This window comes from Ovis aries, chromosome 3 (genome assembly GCF_016772045.2).
Source record: "Ovis aries strain OAR_USU_Benz2616 breed Rambouillet chromosome 3, ARS-UI_Ramb_v3.0, whole genome shotgun sequence".
Lineage (NCBI taxonomy): Eukaryota > Metazoa > Chordata > Mammalia > Artiodactyla > Bovidae > Ovis > Ovis aries.
In genome coordinates this window covers 113,059,328-113,065,881 of record NC_056056.1, presented here as the reverse complement: position 1 = coordinate 113,065,881, position 6,554 = coordinate 113,059,328, and the positions used below count along the sequence as shown (strand labels likewise).

Below are 6,554 nucleotides of genomic sequence, written 5' to 3'. Positions count from 1 at the left end.
TTTTTTTTTTTTGCCGTGAAACAGCATATTCACAGGTTCCAGAGATTAGGGCATGGACATGTTCAGGGTCATTATTCTGCCTACCACAGTTACCAGCAACCAGAACCTTCATGCCAAAGAGAGGTGAGAAGTGCAGCATTGATCTGCTTTGTGCTCTGTCCAGAAAAAAAGCCCTCAAAGGCACAATTAGCACAGATAAACTCATCATCATTCTGCTGTTCACTGGCTCCAACAGCATCTCCAGGAGACAGTTTATGTGAGACGTCACTCCTCCAAAATTAGTCACAGTTGGGTATTTCATAACTAGCTCTGCTCCATCGTTAAAGGGAAAGGCTTCTCAAAAGAGCCACAATGCTGTTTTCTGCAACAACCACATAAACTGCCCTCCAAGACAAAGAAGAGGGATGACAACTCAAAAATCCATTGGTTCAAGATGATCTCATGACATCGTATGGCAGACTGTGTACCTACAGTGAAGGATGCATCTTCACACTCCTCTTTACGCTCAAGGATCTGGACCTTCTGTTCAGTATTCTGAATCTACTAGTGGCTTCTTCTTCTTCTTTTTGTTTTTACTTAAAAAACAATAGAAAATTATTCTCTTACAGTTCTAGAGGCCAAAAGTTCTGAAATCAAGGTGTCAGAAGGACCGTGCTAAGAGGTCCGAAGAGGTAGAGTCGTCCCTTGCCTCTCACTGTCTTCTGGGGGGGTGGGGGGGCACAGTCCTTGGTGCCCCCAGGTCTGCAGCGGCTTCACTCCAGTCTCTCCCTCTCTTGTCACGCAGCCCTCTTTCCTGCGCGTCTCTCTATCTCTGTGCCTTTACACGGCATCTTCCTCTTATATAGACTCCAGTCATATTAGATTCAGGGCCCACCCTAGTGACCTTATTTTAGTTTGGCCACAACTGTAAGAATCTATTTTCAAATAAGGTCACATTCACAGATCCCTGGGCTTAAGACTTCAGCCTATCTTTTTGGAAGACACAGTTCAACCTGTGACAAGTTTTATTCATTTTTCAAAGCTCTGTCTAATACCCTTGGGACACATACCTGCCACTGGGTGGCTTCTTCATTGATAAAAGCAATGTAATTAGAGCATCTGGGATGAGTGAGATTATCCTATGCTATACACATGAGAAATGTCTCACTTATAGATACATAGGCTATATCTTACTTATACATATATACAAAGAGGGATAAGCAGGTAGAAGCATAACTATACTTTTAAAAAATCCAAATGCCTTACTGATTCATTTCCAAATAGTCTTAAAAATCATATTGGAGATTTAAGGACAATCTTGAAAAACAAAGCCATAAAAATTAAGCTAAGGAATGTCGAAATTTCCCAAGTTAGTGGGGAGTGTTTTATCCTAATATTTTTACTAATTGTTATTCAACTAGAAGAGAAATATATGACTGAGCTGGAAGGGAAGAACACTTAACACTCACTTCTTATCCATGATTGCAAATTTAAATTCTGTTCCTCCTGGGAAATTTTCAGGGTGCTGCCTCTGCCACCACCAATGACAGAGATGGCTTGGGACACTTTAGATCCACCTGGAAGAAGTTCACAAGTTTTTAGTCTAACTTCATACAGTGAGGTGGAAGAGAGCCTCCTTCTGGTCAACTAAATAGAAGAGAATTTTGTTTTGCATGGAAAGTTCTTTGCCTATTTTAAAGTTGAAATTGCAACCAGCTTCTCTTATTGAAAAGGTTTCTGCAGCATTAATAGAAGAAAAACAATGAAAATAATCACACTGTACTACCTCAGCAAAAATGTGACCAAACATACATGCATTTCAAAGTAAAGAAAATTCTGTACTGTTTTAATCACCAGATAATCATTTCACACAGCAGTCAAATTCCAAAGAAAACACAGCTTACACATATGTTCTCAAATTATGGGTAGATTTGGGACAAATCTTTTAAGCTAAATGACTTGAAAGTGAATTTTTTAAGTGACATTTTCTTTATTAAAATATTCATTAATTTGATGTAGCCTTGATGTAGAGTTCTAATGGATTTTTTTAAAATACGGAATGCCTCACAAGTTTGCATGTCATCTTTGCACAAGGGCCATGCTACTCTTCAATGTAATATATATTCCAATTTTAGTATATGTACTGCTGAAGTGAGCACTAGATTTCCAATATTTATTATAATAAATGAACTAAAGGAGCATAAATCCTGATTCATATATTTTAATTTGTAAATATATCAGTTTGATGAATGGAGTCATTTTTCTGTCCAATCACATTAAATTACTTCGATAGCCAAATCCCTGGAGTAAGTTATGAGCTCATTCAGGAAATAGCCTGCCAAGAGAAGATTTCGCACACAGTAGGCAGTCAATAAATACTGGAAACAACATGTATTCTATTAAGGCATCCATAGTATAGATTTTCAACCACATGTAAACTCTTCAGTTGAAATGTTAAGAGCAGTCATTAGCCTCTCATCCAACACGCCTGAGAGTTGCTTCCCCTTCCATTAATTGAAATGCTTTCTGGAGACACACATTAATTAGTAATAATCTAGCTTCCTGTACAAGTAAGCAGTGATTCCACCAATGTACTCTGAGATCATATAATAATGATTTTAGAGTCACTGCATTCCTTGTTCCCTCAGTTGATGTTGATGTTGAATTATATCTCATAATAGAAATAATCACTTATCAAGAATAATCAGGGAGGGTGAGGTTCAGATGAGTCCTTTCCCATCATCTTGGAAGGCTTCCTAAATTCTCATTCATAGATATTGAGCCAGGGCGGGGTGGTGGGTGGTGGGTGGTTCCCTGTTCTAGGCATTGAGTATGCAGATGTGAAAAGATGTAATTCCTGTCCTCAAGAAGCTTCTAATCTAGTAAACAGAAGTTTAAGCTCATAAGTGCAATAAAATATTACACTAAGTGCTGAGAGAAAGAATGAAAATATCAATAAGGGGGACTTTCTGGTGGTCCAGTGGCTAAGACTCTGCATTTCCAAAGCAGGGGGCTGGCTTCCGTCCCTGGTAGGGGAACTAGACCCTACAGGCTGCAACGAAGATCAAACATCCTGTGTGCAGCAACTAAGACCCAACCAAGTAAATAAATAAATATAAATATTAAACACACACACGCAGATGAGGAAGCTGTCAGTTCAGAGCTAGATCTAGGTGGGAAAAGCTGGAAAAACCATTCCCGTCATACCCGAGCACATCAGTTCCCTGTTGTAAAAGGCATCTAAGTGCTCCATCTACTTGTGAGAGCTGTAGGAAATATTGAAGAAAATTAAATGCAGGAATAGAAGGCCTGGGAAAACTTGACAAGGACTCATGATCGAAGCATGGTCTGCAATAAGCCATTCCTTAACCAATAGGCATAAACATTCAGAAGCTGACAGCAAAGAGAAGACTTTAAGTTTCTACTGGGTGTTGCACTTGGGCATCACTATAAACATGTGATATACTGCCTTACACGGTAGCTAGTTTTTCCCTTCGGTTTTCATTCACCAGCCCTAGAGATAATCAAGGGCTTGAGCCCCTGATTTACCAGGCTCAAAACCTCCAAAAGAGTTGTATGTCCTACAGGAAAAAAAAAGGACTTCTGGAGGTATGTTTAAAAGTCCCCAGTTATCTGAGTTCCAGGGGCCAGCGAGCTCCCTGTCTCACTCTTGCCTCCCTGAAGGCCTTCCCCCGCCAGTTCTGACCACTAGCATGTCACCCCAGCATGGATTATGTCTCACACTTCCTTCTTGGTACCCTCCATAGCTCCCACCACAGTGCCCTGCAGCTAGCTCATTTGATGATTGATAATAATGATGATGATAACAAGCACAGACTCTCCAAAGATGCCCAGAATGGTAAAAATCTCAAAATGTTTCCATGTGTTAGAAGTTCTGCAAAAAGTGCAACTGGTTGACAGGTTGGCCTATTAAATACATTCTGTGCATTTCTATTCCCATCCTCTCTTCCCGACAGTATTGTAGATGATAGTGGTTAGGGTGATATACGTCTTCTTCATTTATACTGCCCATGAAGAATCATGGAAGCTCCTGTTGGTGCCAAACAAGCCTTTTTATCTGCTTAACATAAGTCAGCATATGGAGCAGGTCCTACCTGAGGCCTGCCTGGGTGAAGTCCAAGTCATTGTGAGACCTTATGTCCAATTTATCTAGGGTTCTGATTTACCAAGGAATATCCCAAGGAGCCACCACAGATGCCAGGCCTGTGTTAATAAAATGAGACACAAGCACCCTAACCTGGGTCCAATAAGCAGAGGGAAATCTTTGATCTCTCTGGGCAAGTCACACTTCTGTTGCTTGTAGTCGTTTTTGGACCTGTAAAGCTCCTATTTGTTGCAATGGCACTGATTTGTAAAATTAAGGGACAAAAGGCTTGTTTGCTTTAATAAAAGCAAAGAATAAGCTCAATCATTTATGGGAAATTTCATTTGACTCCTGGGTCAGTGGTTTAATTTTGCATATGTTCTCATAAATGTAACTGCTGTGTTTTGTGAGACAATCATCTTGTAAACTAAATGTGCTGGCAAAGGAAAATAAGTTTGTGGCACCCAAGACACTAGGGGAACTGGCAGACAGGGAAAACGCCTGACATGCTTTCCTCCCCAGCGTCATGGCTGTCTAGCAGAAAAGGAACACCCTCCCTCCAACACTCTCCTTGCAAGTGGTGAGCTCTCCCACTGACCTTTACCTTCTGGGTAAATTTTAATATCGAAAAGAAGCTGGAAGTAATGCCAGTACTTATCTCAGCGCTGTTGCGCTGAAGAAAAATGTTTATGACTCAGTAATCAGTCTGTCATGCATTTCTTGCATGTGTTCATGCTCAGTTGCTTTAGCTGTGTCAAATGTCAGTGGCAAATTGAGTAAACGCAAATTAAATGGAGAAATTCTCTGGTGTGTGCATGTGTATATGTGTGTGTGTGTGCATGTACATGAGCACACGCCTGAGTTCACATGCCTTGTTCCCAAGAAGCCAAGAACCACATCAGTTCAGTTCAGTTCAGTCGCTCAGTCATGTCCAACTCTTTGCAGCCCCATGAACCGCAGCACACCAGCCTCCCTGTCCATCACCAACTCCCGGAGTTTACTCAAACTCATGTCCACTGAGTCAGTGATGCCATCCAACCATCTCAACCTCTTTCATCCCCTTCTCCTCCGGCCTTCAATCTTTCCCAGTATTGGGGTCTTTTCAAATGAATCAGTTCTTTGCATCAGGTGGCCAAAGTATTGGCGTTTCAGACCCACATAGTAAAATATATTTATGGGAATTTTAGAGCCTTGTACATTTACCTCAAACTTACCAGGGCTGAAAACCCAAAAGTGCAGACAATCTCCATCTGAAGCTGCCACTATTAAATGTAAGTTGGTGTTATCATGAAATTGATTCAACACAGCCTCTTTGTCTTCTGTAAGCAATACTGACACCAGGGTTCCCTATTGATAAGACTGGAGCTATGCCTGGAGCTACTGCTTGTGATTAGCACCTACCGGATGACACTGTACTAAGCATATTATCTTTAACCCTTTTCCCATACAGCTGAAATCTTACAGGACATACATACTAATCCTTGTTTTACAGATCAGGAAATTAAACCTCAGAGAACTTAAAAAGTGGGAAAATATCATACGTGAACAAAGATTAGTCTGACCCCATGGTCAAGCTTTTCCTACGCACACATAGCCACTGATTTTATATATATATATATATATATATATATATATATACACACACACATACACACACATCTGGGTGGTTAATACTCGAGTGTTAACTAGTATTATAGTCAAAAGTGCTATTCCTCTGGCTTCCCAGTTGGAAGCAGACACAGTCACTTACCCAGTCTGCTAGCCGGGACAAGAGGACATCCCTCCTCCACCTGAGATAATCAAGATGCTAGGAATAAGGTTTATGGAACATCAGCCACTTTTATGAAAAATCTACTGCTCATTACACAGTCATTCACTCATTCAACAAATATTTACTGAGGGACTGGTCCATGCCAGGCAGCGTATAATGGGCAAAACTTGGCAAGTACAAGATAGCACCCACCTTTGAAACACTCACAGTATTAGGGAGAAAGTCAAAGTGTTAGTCACTCAGTTGTGTGCAACTCTTTGCAACCCCATGGACTGTAGCCCACCAGGTGTCTCTGTTCATGAGATTTCCCAGGTAAGAATGCTGGAGTGGGTTGCCATTTCCTTCTCCGGGGGATATTCCCTACCCAGGGAATGAACCTGTATCTTTTGCATTGCAGGCAGGTTCATTACCGTCTGAGCCACCAGGGAACCCCAGTATTTTGTGGAGAGACTATCAAAAGAATGATTCCTATGCAAAGTGATAAAAGCTAGTACCGGAACAAGCACGAGATTACTGGACACAGAGCAAGGACTACCACTGGTTGTGGAGTGCTTCAAATAATTTACAGAAGAAAAACAGCATCCAGACAGACTCCTAAAGAACAAATTATGGTGAGCCTGGTCATTGAAGGGAGGTGGTTAGATTTCCAGGCAGAAAGGATGGGATGTACATGGACCTAGAAGTGAGAGAAAGCCTACA

General features: G+C 41.1%; 1 non-coding gene across 1 annotated transcript; it reads right to left on the bottom strand.

The window, feature by feature from the left end:
- Positions 1–2,027: 2,027 nt before the first annotated feature.
- On the bottom strand, positions 2,028–2,138 carry LOC114114189 (U6 spliceosomal RNA). The gene has a single exon (XR_003589026.2). It is a non-coding gene; the product is annotated as a U6 spliceosomal RNA (small nuclear RNA).
- Between the last annotated feature and the right edge of the window lie 4,416 nt (positions 2,139–6,554).